This window comes from Protopterus annectens, chromosome 1.part1, assembly GCF_019279795.1.
Source record: "Protopterus annectens isolate FY-2018-M chromosome 1.part1, PAN1.0, whole genome shotgun sequence".
Lineage (NCBI taxonomy): Eukaryota > Metazoa > Chordata > Ceratodontiformes > Protopteridae > Protopterus > Protopterus annectens.
Genome location: NC_056726.1, coordinates 1078724173 through 1078743697, shown reverse-complemented (window position 1 = coordinate 1078743697; position 19525 = coordinate 1078724173). Strand labels below are relative to the sequence as shown.

Sequence of the window (19525 nt, the reverse complement as noted above, 5' to 3'; positions counted from 1 at the left end):
AGGAGAACAGCTGCCACAGGGTCTGTGATCTGCAGACATGCAAGGCTCAAGACACAGCCCCCTGTCACATCAGGTCAGGAGAACAGCTGCCACAGGGACTGTCATCTGCAGACATGCATGGCTCAAGACCCAGCCCCTGTCACATCAGGTCAGGAGAACAGCTGCCACAGGGACTGTCATCTGCAGACATGCATGGCTCAAGACCCAGCCCCTGTCACATCAGGTCAGCCGACCAGCTGCCACATGGTCTGTCATCTGCAGACATGCATGGCTCAAGACCCAGCCCCTGTCACATCAGGTCAGGAGAACAGCTGCCACAGGGTCTGTGATCTGCAGACATGCAAGGCTCAAGACACAGCCCCCTGTCACATCAGGTCAGTAGAGCAGCTGCCACAGGTTCTGTCATCTGCAGATATGCATGCCTCAAGACCCAGCCCGTCACATCAGGTCAGCAGAACAACTGCCACAGGGACTTTCATCTGCAGACATGCATGGCTCAAGACTCAGCCCCTGTCACATCATGTCAGGAGAACAGCTGCCACATGGTCTGTCATCTGCAGACATGCAAGGCTCAGGACACAACCCCCTGTCACATCAGGACAGGAGAACAGCTGCCACAGGGACTGTCATCTGCAGACATGCAAGGCTCAGGGCACAGCCCCCTGTCACATCAGGTCAGGAGAACAGCTGCCTCATGGTCTGTCATCTGCAGACATGCAAGGCTCAGGACACAGCCCCCTGTCACATCAGGTCAGTAGAACAGCTGCCACAGGTACTGTCATCTGCAGACATGCATGGCTCAGGACACAGCCCCTGCCACATCAGGTCAGTAGAGCAGCTGCCACAGGTTTTATCATTTGCAGGCAATGCATGGCTCAGGATCCAGCCCCTCTCACATCAGGTCAGCAGAGCAGCTGCCACAGGTTCTGTCATCTGCAGAGATGCATGGCTCAGGACTCAGCCCCTGTCACATTAGGTCAGCCGACCAGCTGCCACAGGGTCTGTCATCTGCAGACATGCATGGCTCAGGACCCAGACCCTATCTGATCAGGTCAGCAGAGCAGCTGCCACAGGTTCTGTCATCAGCAGACATGCCTGGCTTAGGAGTTGGCCCTTGTCAGATCAAGTCAAGGCTGAACTACTGGATGCTCTATTAAGCAAAGAATTCATTTTCAAACCACCAGCTGAATTGGAATTTCAGAAGATGGATAAGAAAAGAAAAAAAAACTGTGAAGGAATTTTATCTGTCTGTGACTTCAAGGTACAGTAGGAATTACCTCTTAAAACCTTTGCCTTTTCCCCCTAGAGAAGGTGATGCTCCCCATATCAAGTGACCCAGACAATCCAAGAAATGGCAACCAGATCAATCGTACAGAACAGAATGCTCCAAACAGCCCACATAACACAGAGCTCAACTGTGACTGCTTTTAACCTAGTCCCCAATATCCCTACCAAGCACCCTCCAAAGCTCTGGATGGAAGACTAGCCTTCTTCATAAATCAATCAAAAACCATCACCAAGGACCAACAGGTCCTCAACATCATAGAAAGTAAAAACAAAAGAAAAAGCTACTTTTGAAGTAATCCGATGTATTCCTGTAGGCATTTCGCAGACATGCTGCTAACCAGAGTAGAATGTACTCATTGTTAACATCAAACAATGAAATCATAAAGCACAAAGTAATCTTTCTGTGAGCTTTAAGTTGTCCAGTTTATTCAAAGTAATGATTGCTTTTGTCTATCAAGGTGATAACACATCCAGTCCAGTGAGATTCCTCCCTTCTTGTCACTCAAAAACCATGAAAGTAAGAGGAAAAGCTCTTACCACCTAGCTTCTTGGAACTACTTCACAAAGGATCCATTCAGCCTATTCCTCCAGGTCAAATAGGAAAAGACCTCTACTCTAGGATTTTTCTAGTTCCAGTAAAGGAGAGCATCCAGAGACCCATCTTGGACCTTTCAAAACTAAAACTTTTCCCAATATTCCAAAATTCAAAATCCTTACTTTATAAAAATTACTTTGCATGAGCTTCCAAGATGCCTTTATGGGCATAGTAGACATAAAATACTCTTAACTACATGTCCACGTAGCAGACAGTCACAGAAAATGCCTGCAATTTGTAGCAGCAGGGTCTCACTTCCAGATATGTTCTTTACCATTTGTGTTGTGCACTGCTCCCAGAGTCTTCACAAAATGCTTAGCTCCTCTGATATCACATTGCAGAACTCCAGGAGTTCATATATACCCATACTTTTATGACAGTCTCAGTCAATGCAAATTTACAGCAGAAACATTAGACACCTTGCAAATCACCGTAGACTGCTTTCAGATTTTAGATCTCAACTTATGCCTGTAAAAGTCACAAACTCTTCCTCAAACAAGGATCCTCTTTCTGTGAGCCTTCATAGATTCAGTCCAGCAGAAAGCTTTTCTTGCACAGGAAAAGATATCTTTCCTGACAAATTAACTGAACAGCCTATTTCCAAAACAACACACCTCAGTGAGGGAATTTCTGAAGATTCTGGGTTACATGGCATCCTGTATTCTCATGATTCCACTTGCAAAGTTACATATGAGAAAACATAAATGATTCCTAAAACTGCTTGTAAATGGCATCCTCAGCCCCTGAATATTCTATTTCCACTCTTTACGTACTTGAAGAAGGAGCTGGTCTGTTGTAAGAATGCATTACAGTGGAACCCAGAGACAAATGTCTCTTTGCAAGAAGCAGACAAGACCATCACCACATACAGATCAGACATAGCTTGGGAAGCCCAGATAGGTTCCTTGAAAGTGCAGGGAATCTGGACACCACAGCAGAGAAAACTGCATATAAACCAGAAAGAGTTAAGTTTACCTGGCCATAAAGGCTTTTCAGCAGAATTTAATCCCAGGGACATTGCATATTTGAACAGACCACATTGCAGTGAACTGGTTCATAAACAAGCAAAGGGGTACCCTGTCCTACCCAATGTGCAGTTTGATAAGGAAGATGGGTGCTGGCTCAGGCACTAGAACTGACTCTCACTGTATCTTATAATCTGGGTCAGAAAAATACCCTGACATATTCTCTAAGTAGGGATCTTCTAGACTCCAATGAATGGATGCTGAAGAGAGAGGTGTTTCTGGACTCAACTCTAAAGTGGGGAGCCCATTCAACAGACCTGTTCACCTCTCACCAGAACAGATTACAAAAGTTCTGCTACAGAACTCAACAGACAGGAACGTAGAAAATGGAAGCTTTCTCTCTGCAATGGAAAACTTGTTCATGTATGTATTCCAGCCCTTGCCGCAGATCCCTAGTATATTGATAGATGTCAGGGGGGACAGACCCAGACCGATTCTATTGGCCTCCTTCTTGCTGAAGCAACACTTGTTCTCCTTTCTCTTGATCCTTATCAATGATATATTCCACACCCTACAGGTTTAAATATATCTCCTCTGTCAAGCCAAAGGATCTGGATTCCATTCTAACCTAGTCATCCTCAGGTTAACAGCCTGGAAGACTGTATTTTTGACACCAAGGAATGTCACCTATCTTAAGGACATGCCTTCCATTATAAAGGAGGCAAGGAAACCCAATACGAGAAAATCATACATGGTAAAAAGGAAGATGTTTTGCATCTGGTGTCACAACAGGAACACTGACCTTTCTCAGGCAGACATCAACTCAGTCATGGATTACCTAACAAGCCTGTCTAAAAAGGACTTTCCTTTTCCAGTATTAAAATACATGTATATGACATCTTAACTTGCCTGCACTGTTCTCCACCTATCTTCTTGCAACCCCACATGAAACTTTTTCCAAAAAGGGGCAATTCACTTAAGACCAACCAGTAACCTTATTCCAGATTGGGATCTAAATTATTTGCTAGAGAAACTCACCCCCCCCTTTGAACCTGCTGCCACTGCCTCTCCAAAGATGCTCACTTGGAAGATCAGTTTTCTTATAGCTGTCACATCAACAAGGATGGTCTCAGAACTACAGCCCCCTCTGTGTAAAGAGCCTTTCACTGTCTTTCACAGGAGTAGGGTAACCTTTAGAGCAAACCCATGTTTTATGCCTAAGGTTGTATCAGAAATTACCTTAAACAAGGCTGTCCACCTGCCAATTGTCTTTCCAAATCCATAGACCAGGGCATAGTAAGTCCTTCATTCCCTGGATGTGCAGAGGCAGATTAGGTGCAACCTAGACAGGACAAAACCCCTAAGAGAGCAGTACTATTAGCAGTTTATACTTTCTTGCGGGGAGCTACAGCACAGAACTTTGCATATCAAGGCTAAAGAACTTGTCAGATATTTGGGATGCATGGCTAGGCTTAAAAAGTTCCTAGTAGTTGTTAGCCTGGTAAACATCTATGAACCTATAAACATAAAATAAGTAAAAAACATATATAAGAACATTTTGCAAAAGGAATAACAGGAAACTGATCACTCAGTATAGTTTGGTAAAGCACAACTTAAAACAGAATTTTCAATGTAAAGCCTAAACATGAAAGTGTGCAAGGTAAACGTTTGCTCCACGTCTCCCTCTTTTTCCAACCATCTTTAATAGTGATTAATTTTGCTCATTGTCTAAGGTGATATTTAGCTCCCTATTTAGTGCCCCCATGGGTGATATTTAGCTCCCTATTTAGTGCCCCATGGCGGTTGTGTCCAAGCTCATTCCCCTCAAGTGTCAGTGTAGCCTGCATATTGTAACTTCTGCCAACTACAGGAAAGATGTGTTGTTTAGAAAGTGTTGACTTACTCTGGCATTGATTCATATCTAGCAGGCCCATTTGCTTTTTTGTCAAATAGCTCTTGCTCCTTTTTTAATTCACCTGTTAAGCCAGGCACGTTCACTAAATCAATTGCCTATCCTCAGGGTGACCTAGGAGAGCTTCATGGCTAACTGACTTGCTCATAGTCACATGGTAGACACATGGATATTGAGGGATTTAATGCAAGTGATAGCATAATGGTTAAGGTCTTCCCCTTCCTTGCACAAGGTAAGGTTCAATCCTCACCTCAGGCCAATGCATGTTTGAAGTGTGCATATTCTCCCTGGAGGTTCCTTCCACCTCCAAAGAACATGCTGAGTGTTTCCATCTCAAACTCACCAATGAATGGGAGATGTGGGCAGCAGCACAGACTCTACATGGTGCCCTATAGGGGGAAGGGCTCCCTATCAGATGATCAAAATGCCGTTTCCGCAAATACGAAATGATCGACACGTATTGCGCGAACTATGTAAATGCCGAATGTCCAAAACAGTGACATCTAAAGTGTCAAAATGTTTTGGTTGGCCTGTCTGCGGTTTAGCTCCATACGGTAAGGGTGCGATAGGTATGGACCTTTGGGTAGGGTGCGGGTTAAGGTAAGTGTATAGATAGGTAATGTATATAAGATTTAGTGTAGTGTTAGAAGTAGGGGTTTGTTAAATGTATTTATGTGTATTATTTATTTTGTTAGGGTATATCTCCGTAGGGGAAGTGTGCAGTAGTTACGGACCTTAGGGTTAGGGAGGGGTTAAGGATAGTGCATAGATAGTTGTGTATGTGGGGTTTAGTGTAGTGTTAGAAGTAGGGTTTTGTTAAATGTATTTATGTGTATTATTTATTTTGTTAGGGTATATCTCCATAGGGGAAGTGTGCGGTAGTTACGGACCTTAGGGTTAGGGAGGGGTTAAGGATAGTGCATAAATAGTTGTGTATGTGGGGTTTAGTGTAGGGTTAGAGGTTGGGTTTTGGTGCTTTACTTTAGGGTTAGGAGTAGGGTTTGGTTAGTGTATGTAAGTTGATTATTTATTTTGTTTGGGTAGGTAGTATGTAGCGGGTGGTGGGGTTGGCCGACTATGACCGTTCGATGTTTTAAATTTTGCGGTTTAGTGCATCTATTCACAGTTTGATTAATACATGTTGCTCTTTTGATATTCGCTGAAATGGATTTTTGCAGAACTGATATAGACCCAGGGGGAAGAGCTGTACAGACCAACCACTTTGGGCATTTACTGTGACGAGCAGTATCCTCATAATAAGAGAACATGGATCACAGACTGTGTGCCATGGCAGGGCAAGCCACTCGATAGTGTAAAATATGTCTCTAGGTCATTTGGTCATGTTGACTAATGTCGCCAATGGGCATGGGTATTTGCTGGTAATAAGTGGGTTGAGGACTCAGCCTACTCTGACCTATGCCATTGATCCATGCTAACACTGGGAGGGGTGTATGTGCCCCTATTGACCAGTGTGGGCTTGCTATAAAGCCCAGCAGCCCTAGGTCAATAAGCTACCAGGTGGCCAGTGTCCAGTTGCCCACCCTGGGTTACCTGGTATAACTTTGTTGGTTAAAAGCTGGATGTAAATCCAATCAACCCACCAAACATGAACTGAGAATTGCTACACTTAATATAGGTTTACTGACAGGATGCAACTTAGAAGTGAATGACATGATGATATGGAGGAGGCTAGACATGTCATGTACAGTATCTAAGTGACAAGATGGAAGGGCAGTGCAGCAAAGCCACTTGGCTTGGGATCTAGAGTGAGAGAGAGAGAGAGGCCTTCAGAAGGCAGTGAGGGATATTATCAAAATTAGTGACAGACTCATGGCAATCAGACTCCAGGGTAATGATAGGGCAGTATTTATAATATCAGCCAATGCCCAACAGCACGGTTGTAATAGTGAGAGAAAATGCAACAGTTCAAGGAATTACTCAGGGCTGTAGCACCCCAAGAAGAGGAGGAAATGGGTGGAGGTGAAGAAAAATGGCAACTAAGACCTAAAAACAGCATGTGTGAGGACTACAGAATAGATATGTGGCCAAGCCAGATATGGAAATAAGGTACATAAGAAAAGCTGGTGGTGGAATACAGAAGTCCAGGAAGTCATCAAAAAAAGGAGTGCAGGAAATAGTGAGAGAAAGAGAAGTCTGACCAGGCTAGGAAAGAATACTGGTTGGCTAATAAAGAAGCTAAGACAGGAGTTGTAATAGCAAAGAACAGGGCATTGGGCACACTGTACCGGCTTCTGGAAAGTGACTCAGTAGGTGGTATAAAGAAACTATATCAGGATAAAAGGCAAAGACAGAAAGATAAAGAAGATAGTCAGACACCCTTCATAAGGATGCCAGCAACAACCTGCTCACAAGTTCACAGGGCATCAAAGGCAGATGAAAGAAGTACTTCCAACAGCTTCTGAATGAAGAAACCCCCACAGAGGCTGTACTGCCCCAGATAGTCTATGATGAGAGAAGGAAAGGAGCTGTACTGCCCCAGACACAGGCTACGAAGAGAGAAGAAGACCACCATAAATGAAGTAAGAACAGCAATAAGGAAAATAAAGTCATGGAAAGCAGCAGTATCAGATGATGTCACAGCAGATATGACAAAGATGTTTGATAAGATAGGGGAGAAATGGCTCCTGAGAGTACTCATATCAGTGTGGAGAGAAAGGTGTAGCCCAGATGACTGGAGAATAAGCATACTCATACCATTGTACAAGAACAAAGGAGACCCTCTAACTATGGACAGTACAGAGGTATCAAACTCCTGTCACATTGCATGAAAGTTCTGGAGAGGGCAATTGATAAATGGATGCACAGAGTAGTAGAATGTAAGATGGGAGATAAACAGCACGGATTCAGATCAGAATGCAACACAACTGACCTGCTGTTTGCAGTGAGACAGATACTTGAGAAGAAGCTAGAAATGAGGAAAAAGTCCAACTGGGCATTCCTAGACTTGGAGAAAGCATATGACAAGGTCCCAAGAAAGCTGATTTTGGCAGTACTGTGATGATTCAAAGTCCCAGAAACATTGGTAGAATTAGTGCAGGCTATGTACAAGGCCCCAATGACTCAAGTACAAATAGTGTTCAGTCTCAGATGGGTTCCTAGTGGTAGTGGATGTGCACCTCAACTCTGAGCCCACTGCTGTTCATACTGGTGATGGACTACATTAGCAAACAGCTAGGAGGGGAGAGATCAACAAAGTTGCTGTATACAGACAATGTGTCATTACAGGCAGAGTCTGATCAAGAACTTCAGCAAAGGCTAGGGGAATGGAGTGCAAAGCTGAAACCACATGGGATGAAGCTAAGCACAGATAAGACAGTGGTAATGGCAACAAACTTGGGAACTCAGACGAAGTTAAAAATTGAGATAGAAGGGAAGATAGTGAAACAGGTTAATAGCTTCAAAAGTATCTGGGAGGGGTGGTTGAGGAGAAGGGTTGCCTGAAAGAAAAAGCCAAAGCTAGAATCAGAGGGGCTGCAGACAACTGGCATAGAGCCTCAGGTATAGTCTATGATAGAAGAATACCAAAGAAGCTAAAAAGTAAGGTGTATAAAACAGTTGTTTAACCAGTACTACTGTATGGTACAGAAACCTGGGCAGCAAAGGCAGAGCAAATGAGGAAGCTAGAGATGATGGAAATAAAGTGCCTAAGAAGGGTGGTAGAATGCATGCTGTGAGACAGATGAGGAAATAAAGGCATAAGAGCAGAAGCCAAAGTAGATCCAATTGCAGAAAAGATCAAAGAGAACAGATTATGGTTGTTTGGACACATGTAGAAAAGCAGAAAACAACTTGGTGAAGAAGATTTGGGAGAGGCAGGAAGAAGGTAAGAGAAAACGAGAACATCCAGCAAAGAGGTACATGGATTGTGTGGAAGAAGACCTGAGACAGTTAGGCATGAGTGTTGAAGAAGGCAGGAGTGTGGCATTGACTCGTGAGAGACGGCCACATTTAACACAATACCAAGACCCCTTGTACAAAATGGGAGAAAGGGTGTTAGTGATGATGACAAACCTTAATGTTCAGTTATAAGCTACCAGACTTTCTCTCTTTGTGAACTTATTTCCATGGAGTGGACAAGGTATGAACTGCACCTTACCTCTCATTTTACTGGTGAAATGAATATATGCCTGTCTGCATTGTATAAACCACTGCAACTTCCCTTTCCAGGTAATGCACAGTATACGTGAATATATAAGATTTATAGTCTGTCAGTTGTTGCAGAATATTATGATTATGACCTGTTACTGAGCTGCTTCTTGTAGTTCAGGGTTTGATTCTCTCAACCTCCATTTGCCTGTTGTTTTAGTCTGAGTGAGTTATTATCTAGCCAGTGCTGTGGAAAATTGAACTTGTCTCTCTTGCACTGCATGTCTAGTAACTGTCCATAGTCATTCTCACCTATTTTATATTCTATATTAAGAGTTTAAACACTATTTTGTATTTCTTGTTTATTAAAAGAAACAGTGTTTGTTGCAAACTCTAACTTGCATCTCACCTACCAATCTAACTGGTTTTGTAAGAAGAAATATACTTGGTATTTGTAAGCAGAAACATACCGTTATTTGTTTATTTGGTATTTGAATAGCAGAAACACAGCATTTGTTACACATTCTAACCAGTATCTTACCTAACTATGGTGCTACTTTAACCTATTAGACTTAGTACGTTGTTAAATTTGACTATTATGATCTGCCTAGACACTGTTTCCTATTCCTTGTGATTCTTTACTCTTCCCTGGACACTTACCTCTGTACCTACTTATTGTACCATTCCTTGTCCCCACTCTCAGTCTTCTGATAATCCCTCCATCACTCTCTGACTAATATCCTCTACTCTCTCCCAGTTTGTCTCCGTTTCTCCTACAACTGTACTATTCGCTTTCTGCTCACACTCTAATGTTTTCTCTTTGTAGTTTGCTCTGGTCATCCACAAGCCTTGGGATTGTGCCCCCCCCCCATACCACCATCACAATAGTAGCACTCTACATCCCCCCAGGGGATAACTTACCCTGCTGGGACACATCCTCTCATACTTCTCTCAACATACTCCTAATGAAACCATTATTCTTGGTGATGTCAATATTAATTGGTTAACTCTCTGTACCCCAAATTCTTCCTTACACATGAACTTGTACGGCATTACACAACTTATCACTGATGCCACCCATACCAACAACTCTCATACACACAGCACCCTTATCGACTGGATTCTAATCTCTCATCCCTCTAAATATCACAATCCTGAAACCCTTCCCAATACACTAAGTTACCACTCCCCAATAAAACTACTTAGCTATATCCCTCACTTTACTAAACAGCATACATTTATCACATGTTGCACGCTTACTAACTTCCACCCAGACACCTTTAAATCTCTTCTCTCTAAAGTTAACTGGAATTTCCTTACCCCACACCCCCTTGACAATGCTGTCCTGTCTTTCAACCCCACCTTTCTCTGTATTCGTGACTCACTTCACATAGTCCATATTAAATCTAATATATCTCCATGGCTATCAAATTCCACCTGCATCCTAATTAAAAATAGAGACACAGCATAAAAAACATGGACACAAACAAAGCTCCCTGCATACATGCTAAAATACAAAGAACTTAGAAATTAGACCAAAAAATGGATTAATAAAGATAAAAGAGACTTCTACTATAATCCACCCTCAGCCTTAAAATCTAACCCCCCAAAAGTTTGGAACTCATTAGACCACATACTACATCCTGGCAGTCCCTGCTCCCCCAATCCTTGTCCTGATAAGACTCCCTAAGATAATGCCTCCACCTTCAACACATATTTCATTGACTCTATATCCAAACTATATAACCCCAGTGCCAGTTCATATACCTTTAATAATATTTCAAACCACTATCTATCAAATCCCACTATACTCTCATCAAATTATTTTTCCCTCAAACCTGTACCCACTAGCTGCATCAAATCCCTACTCTCTAAACCCAAACCTTGCTCAGCTTCTACCGACAAAATTCCTTCCCTCTTCCTTCAGTTAGCTGCTGACTCTTGCTCTCCCTGTATCTATCTTAATCAACCGCTCCATTTCAGAATCCAAAGTCCCTTCCATATGGAAACAATTCTTCACTCTACCAATACATAAAAGAGGTAACTCCTCAGATATCACTAATTTTAGAACAATTCCCATCCTCTCTCCTCTCTCTAAAGTTCTAGAAAAATGCATACATAAACAAGTTATGCACTACCTACTCTCCGAAAATCTGCTCACACCTACTCAACATGGCTTTAGTATAGCATAAGTAGTACAACTACTACAAGTACAATAAGTAGTAGTACAACTACTGCCCTACTATCATTCCTTAATACCATAACCCTTGCCAGAGATAACAACAAACTTGTCTCCTGCCTATTCTTAGATCTCTCTAAAGCTTTTGACACCATTTATCACCCTCTCCTTCTGCACAAACTAACCAACCTTAACTTCTCCCCTGGTACTGTTGCATGGTTTTCCAGCTACCTCACTAACAGATCTCAGACACTGAAATGCCAATCTGCACTCTCCCCTCCTCTCCCAGTTAAAATGAATGTTCCTCAGGGTTCCATTATTGGTCCACTACTTTTCAACATCTTCACTAATCTTATTATTTCTTCCTGTCCTCAGTCATCCCTGGTCCAATACGTTGATGACTCTACTGTCATCACTATTGCTAACTGTCCCTCCAAACTCATCTCTACAACACAAACTTCCTTTAACTCAGTAGGAAACAGGCTCTCTGATAAACTAAGTTCCTGTTTTTTCTTCCTAAAGAGTACAACCACATTAAATCCACTTTCACAATCCTGTCCCTCAATAACATACACATCGAAGTGAAAACTAGCACTAAACTCCTTGGTGTCATCATTGACGACCAACTTAAATTTGATCCACACATTAACAACTGTATCAAAAAAACTCATCAGAAACTAGGGCTCTTCTACCATAACAAAAGGTTTCTCACCAGGGAAGCTAAAGTAACTCTGTCTTATGCCTACCTCCTACCCAGTTTATTATATGGCTTTCAAATTCTTACTTGCCTCAACTCCACACTCCTTGGCAAACCTGAATCTATCTACAACAAGATAGTCAAATTAGCAGCCCATTAAACTTACAAGTCACACGACTGTCTCCCACACAAACACCTTAACTGGCCTGAACTACCTCACCATCTTCTTTTCCCTCAACTCCAAATCATCCGCTCTATCCTTTGTCAGACTTCTTACTGTCTTACCTATCATCTGTCATCTCCCACTATTCACCTGCTTGATCCCTCCGGAGCTCTAATCTAGATCTGCTACAAATCCACAAATTTAAAACTAAGAAAGGATATATTCTCTATAGCTATAAGCCTTCCAAGGCATAGAACAAACTCCCACTAGAGATCAGGTCACTCAAGCACCTTAGTCAATTCAAGCTAGCCCCTAAAGAATACCTGTTAAGCCAATGGACCTGCCTCTGTACCCATCTCACTTAAAGAGAATATCAACCCTAACTGCACATCTCTATCTGCTCCTAACTTACATAACTTTCTTTAACATTCTAGACCTTGTCTCACATTAAGTTCTCTGTCCTAGGCACATTACATACATTCTTATCTGCATAATGCAAGATTTTACACCTGGTGACAAAAATATTGTTAGTCCTGAATGATATAAGATTCTAAATTTGACAGACATAATGATTAGTTTACTGTAGTAAATCCTTGTTTTTCGTGTATATGTTGCTTTGAATATTTTGTGTAAACCAGTTGTTGATTGTTTACTTATTTTTGTAAATGATAATCTATAGAACATGTGGAGCTTTTCTCCCCAGGCCTCCTCTGAAAAAGGGCTACTTAGCTCAGTTGGACAAACTCAGTCAACAAATGTAAAATAAATAAATAATAAATAAATAAAAAAGTATTTGAATGCATCAGTCCTATGCATTTTTTCATAAACCAGAAGATCCAAGCTAATACAACTAGAAATCTTTAAAACAGAATAATTTAAAATGGGAGAAACAGAAGGCAGTGAAGTGGTGCTAATAGGATCCAGGCAGACATAAATATGTAAATTCAAACAGCGCTTAAACAGTACTTGAAATCATTCCCCCCATATCAGGAAAGGTAGGTGGTTCAAAAGGACAGGGCAAAATTAAGCAAAGGCTTTCCCACCAGATGTCACCGGTGTGAACCATGGAACTGCCAGAAACCCATCTCACAATGACCTGATATGTGTAGCTCAGACACAGGGTCTCAGAAGCTTTTTAAAATAAGCAGGAATTATGTAGCAAAAGACATCATAACAGGAGGGGTCAAGATTTTAAAGACACAGCTCAACAAAGATCCAGTGCAGATTTCACCAAGACTGGAAAAAAAACTAGCTGGACTGAAAGATGTCAGAGTCTAGCTTGTGAACTCGGTGCATGCAGCAAATGAATAGGCCACTGTCCATGGGAGAGAGCATTACAGCATGAGATAACCATTACATGAGTCACCACTGCCAAGTCCGAATATGGAATAACTTAAAATCGGGGTTATATTCCTCACATGTATACATTGCTTATGTATATTCTCTCTAAGAAGTGATCATGCAGTCTCACTACATTTCCCTTCTTGTTGAAATCAGCCATCACTTAATCTTACACCCATTTTAAAATAAATTCACACAAGAGCGAGTGGCTAAAAGCCAATTGAAGTTTAGGAAGTTACAGATCACACCCATCTTAAAGTCTGAAGTAAATAAGTTTTCTTCTGTCAATGGAAAGTTCTTCAGTTCACAGTTGACGTGGGCTGGATGAGGAGTACACCTCATCCACTTAGAAGGCAGTGCTCCGATTACTACTGTTCTCAGCAACTACACACAACATTCTACATTCCATCCTGCACACTAACTTCTCTCATCCTCTGGAAAAGTAGCTTCATCTTCACACTCCAGGTACAGAAAACTGTAAAACTGTTTCCATGTTTCATATGTTGCAGTCATTTTAAAAGCATATAGAACCTGTACTGTTTATAACCCATGAACTTTGTGTGTCAGATATGTAATCAGCACAAATATTATGTTGGGCACTAATGGTGAACACTGGACCATGATAGTGCATCTGTGTGTTGTTTAGAGTATTATGACAGTAGTATAGTCTGACAGCTGTGCACTGCTGCTATAGCATTCTAAACATAGTGATAATGGTGAACACTGGACATTGATAGTGTTTGTGTGCTGTTTAGAATACAATGACAATAGTATAGTCTCCCAGCTGTGCACTGCTGCTATAGCATTCTAAACATAGTGATAATGGTGAACACTGGACCATGACAGTGTGTCTGTGTGCTGTTCAGAATATTATGACAGTAGTATAGAATGACAGCTGCGCACTGCTTCTATAGCATTCTAAACATAGTGATAATGGTGAACACAGGACCATTGATAGTGCATCCGTGTGCTGTTTAGAATATGATGACATTAGTGTGGTCTAACAGCTGTGTACTGCTGCTATAGCATTTTAATCATAATGATAATGGTGAACACTGAACCATGACAGTGCGTCTGTGTGCTGTTTAAAATACGATGACAGTAGTATAGTCTGACAGCTGTGTACTGCTGCTATAGCATTCTAAATATAGTGATAATGGTGAACACTGGACCATGAAAGTGTGTTTGTGTGCTGTTTAGAATATGATGACAGTAGTATAGTCTGACAGCTGTGCACTGCTGCTATAGAATTCTAAACATAGTGATAATGTTGAACACTGGACCATGATAGTGTGTTTGTGTGCTGCTTAGAATATTATGACAGCAGTATAGAATGACAGCTGCGTATTGCTGTTGCAGCATTCTAAACATAGTGATAATAGTGAACACTGGGCCATGACAGTGTGTCTGTGTGCTGTTTAGAATATTATGGCAGTAGTATATAATGACAGCTGTGCACTGTTGCTATATCTTTCCAAACATAGTAATAATGGTAAACACTGGACCATGATAGTGCGTCTGTGTGCTGTTTTGAATATGATGACAATAGTAAAGAATGACAACTGAGTATTGCTGCTGAAGCATTCTAAACATAGTGATAATGGTGAAAACTGGACAACAACAGTGCATCTGTGTGCTGTTTAGAATATTATGACAGTAGTATAGAATGACAGCTGTGAATTGCTGCCGTAGCATTCTAAACATAGTAATAATTTTGAACACTGGACCATGACAGGGCATCTGTGTGCTGTTTAGAATATTATGACAGTAGTATAGAATGACAGCTGCACACTTCTTCTATAGCACTCTAAATATAATTTTTTTTTTTTTTTTTAGCATTTGTTGACCGGGAAAGTCCAACTAGATTCCACAGATCCTGTTTTCAGCAGAGGCCTGGGGAGAAATGCTCCAGAAGCATGTCTTTAGAATGTGGGAGGAAACCGGAGTGCCCGGAGGAATCCCACGCGAACACAGGGAGAACATGCAAACTCCACACAGAAGGCACCCCAGCCGAGAATCGAACCGGAGAAACTCTTGCTGTGAGGCAACAGCATTAACTGCTGTACCACTGCGCTGCCGCATCTGTGTGCTGTTTAGAATATTATGACAGTAGTATAGAATGACAGCTGCACACTTCTTCTATAGCACTCTAAATATAATGATAATGGTGAACACTGTACCATTGATAGTGCATCTGTGTGCTGTTTAGAATATTATGACAGTAGTGTAGTCTGACAGTTGTGCACTGCTGCTATAGCATTCTAAACATAGTGATAATGGTGAACACTAGACCATTGATAGTGCGTATGTGTGCTGTTTAGAATATGATGACAGTAGTATAATCTGGCAGTTGTGCACTGCTGCTATAGCATTCTAAACATAGTGATAATGGTGAACACTAGACCATTGATAGTGCGTATGTGTGCTGTTTAAAATATGATGGCAATAGTATAGTCTGACAGCTGTGCACTGCTGCTATAGCATTCTAAACATATTGATAATGGTGAACACTGGACCATGACAGTGCGTCTGTGTGCTTTTTAGAATATGATGACAGTAGTATAGTCTAAAGGCTGTGCTCTGCTGCTATAGCATTCTAAACATAGTGATAATGGTGAACACTGGACAATTGATAGTGCATCTGTGTGCTGTTTAGAATATGATGACAGTAGTGTAGTCTGGCAGCTGTGTACTGTTGCTATAGCATTCCAGAGATAGTGATAATGGTGAATACAGGACCATTGAAAGTGTGTCTGTGTGCTGTTCAGAATATGATGACAGTAGTATAGTCTGACACTTGTGCGCTGCTGCTATAGCATTGTAAACCTAGTGATAATGGTGAAAACTGGACCATGATAGTGTGTTTTTGTGCTGTTTAGAATATTATGACAGCAATATAGAATGACAACTGTGCACTACTGCTATAGCATTCTAAACATAGTGATAATGGTGAACACTGAACCATGAAAGTGTGTATGTGTGCTGTTTAGAATATGATGACAGTAGTATAGTCTGACAGCTGTGCACTGCTGCTATAGCATTCTAAACATAGTGATAATGTTGAACACTGGACCATGATAGTGTGCTTGTGTGCTGCTTAGAATATTATGACAGCAGTATAGAATGACCGCTGCGTATTGCTGTTGCAGCATTTTAAACATAGTGATAATAGTGAACACTGGGCCATGACAGTGTGTCTGTGTGCTGTTTAGAATATTATGGCAGTAGTATATAACGACAGCTGTGCACTGTTGCTATAGCTTTCCTAACATAGTAATAATGGTGAACACTGGGCCATGACAGTGCGTCTGTGTGCTGTTTAGAATATTATGACAGTAGTATAGAATGACAGCTGTGAATTGCTGCCATAGCATTCTAAACATAGTGATAATGGTGAACACTGGACCATGACAGGGCATCTGTGTGCTGTTTAGAATATTATGACAGTAGTATAGAATGACAGCTGCACACTTCTTCTATAGCACTCTAAATATAATTTTTTTTTTTTATTTAGCATTTGTTGACCGGGAAAGTCCAACTAGGTTCCACAGATCCTGTTTTCAGTGGAGGCCCAGGGAGAAATGCTCCCAAAGCATGTCTTTAGAATGTGGGAGGAAACCAGAGTGCCCAGAGGAAACCCACGCGAAGGCAGGGAGAACATGCAAACTCCACACAGAAGGCACCCCAGCCGAGAATCGAACCAGAGAACCTCTTGCTGTGAGGCGACAGCATTAACTGCTGCACCACCACATCTGTGTGCTGTTTAGAATATTATGACAGTAATATAGAATGACAGCTGCACACTTCTTCTATAGCACTCTAAATATAATGATAATGGTGAACACTGGACCATTGATAGTGCATCTGTGTGCTGTTTAAAATATGATGACATATGAAAGTGTACCGCTGCTATAGCATTCTAAACATAGTGACAATGGTGAACACTGGACCATTTATAGTGTGCCTGTGTGCTGTTTAGAATATTATGACAGTAGTATAGTCTCACATCTGTGCACTGCTGCTATGGCATTCTAAACATAGTGATAATGGTGAACACTGGAGCATTGACAGTGCATCTGTGTGCTGTTTAGAATATGATGACAATAGTATAGTCTGACAGCTGTACACTGCTGCTATAGCATTCTAAACATAGTAATAATGGTGAACACTGGACCTTGATGCTGTGTTTGTGTGCTGCTTAGAATATTATGACAGTAGTTTAGAATGACAGCTGTGTATTGCTGCCATAGCATTCTAAACATAGTGATAATGATCAACAATGGACCATTGATAGTGCGTCTGTGTGCAGTTTAGAATATGATGACAGTAGTATAATCTGGCAGTTGTGCACTGCTGCTATAGCATTATAAACATAGTGATAATGGTGAACACTAGACCATTGATAGTGCGTATGTGTGCTGTTTAGAATATGATGGCAATAGTATAGTCTGACAGCTGTGCACTGCTGCTATAGCATTCTAAACATAGTGATAATGGTGAACACTGGACCACTGATAGTGTGTTTCTGTGCTGTTTTGAATATTATGACAGTAGTATAGAATGACAGCTGTAAATTGCTGCAATAGCATTCTAAACATAGTGATAATGGTGAACACTGGACCATGACAGTGCGTCTGTGTGCTTTTTAGAATATGATGACAGTAGTATAGACTAAAAGCTGTGCTCTGCTGCTATGGCATTCTAAACATAGTGATAATGGTGAACACTGGACAATTGATAGTGCATCTGTGTGCTGTTTAGAATATGATGACAGTAGTGTAGTCTGGCAGCTGTGTACTGTTGCTATAGCATTCCAGAGATAGTGACAATGGTGAATACAGGACCATTGAAAGTGTGTCTGTGTGCTGTTCAGAATATGATGACAGTAGTATAGTCTGACACTTGTGCGCTGCTGCTATAGCATTGTAAACCTAGTGATAATCGTGAAAACTGGACCATGATAGTGTGTTTTTGTGCTGTTTAGAATATTATGACAGCAGTATAGAATGACAGCTGTGAACTGCTGCTATAGCATTCCAAACATAGTGATAATGGTGAACAGTGGGCAATAGATAGTGCGTCTGTGTTTTGTTTAGAATATGATGACAGAAGTATAGTCTGACAGCTGTGCACTGCTGCTATAGCATTCTAAACATAGTGATAATGGTGAACACTGGACCATTGGTAGTGCGCCTGTGTGCTGTTTAGAATATGATGACAGTAGTATAGTCTGACAGCTGTGCACTGCTTCTATAGCATTTTAAACATAGTGAAAATGGTGAACACTGAACCATTGATAGTGCGTTTGTTTGTTGTTTAAAATATGATGACAATAATATAGAATGCCAGCTGTGTATTGCTGCCATTGCATTCTAAACATAGTGATAATGGTGAACATTGGACCATGACAGTGTGTCTGTGTGCTGTTTAGAATATTATGACAGTAGTATAGAATGACAGCTGTGAATTGTTGCCGTAGCATTCTAAACATAGTGATAATGGTGAGCTCTGGACCATGACAGTGCATCTGCGTGCTGTTTATACTATTATGACAGTAGTATAGTCTGACAGCTGTGCACTGCTGCTACAACATTCTAAACATAGTGATAATGGTGAACAATGGACTATTGATAGTGGGTCTGTGTGCTATTTAGAATATGATGACAGTAGTGTAGTCTGACAGCTGTGCCCTGCTGTTATAGCATTCTAAACATAGTGATAATGGCGAACACTTGACCATGATAGTGTGTTTGTGTGCTGCTTAGAATATTATGACAGTAGTATAGAATGACAGCTGTGATATGCTGCCGTAGCATTCTAAACATAGTTTTAATGGTGAACCTTTACCATGACAGTACGTCTGTGTGCTGTTTAAAATATTATGACAGTAGTATAGTCTGACAGCTGTGCACTGCTGCTATAGCATTCTAAACATAGTGATAATGGTGAACACTGGACCATGATAGTGTGATTGTATGCTGTTTAGGATATTATGACAGCAGTATAGAATGACAGCTGCGTATTGCTGTTGCAGCATTCTAAACATAGTGATAATGGTAAACACTGGGCCATGATAGTGCATCTGTGTGCTGTTTAGAATATTATAACAGTAGTATATAATGACAGCTGTGCACTGCTGCTATAGCATTCTAAACACAGTGATAATGGTGAACACTGGACCATAATAGTGTGTTTGTCTACTGCTTAAAATATTACAAGAGTGGTATAGTTTGACACCTATGCACTGCTGCTATAGCATTCCATTTATTTATTTTTTAT

At 41.2% G+C, this 19525-nt stretch overlaps 1 protein-coding gene across 1 annotated transcript in view; it reads right to left on the bottom strand.

Annotated features, from left to right (window-relative positions):
* The window catches only part of LOC122815413 (extracellular calcium-sensing receptor-like), a 151259-nt gene that overhangs the window by 118787 nt on the left and 12947 nt on the right, over positions 1-19525 (bottom strand). The window lies entirely within an intron of this gene.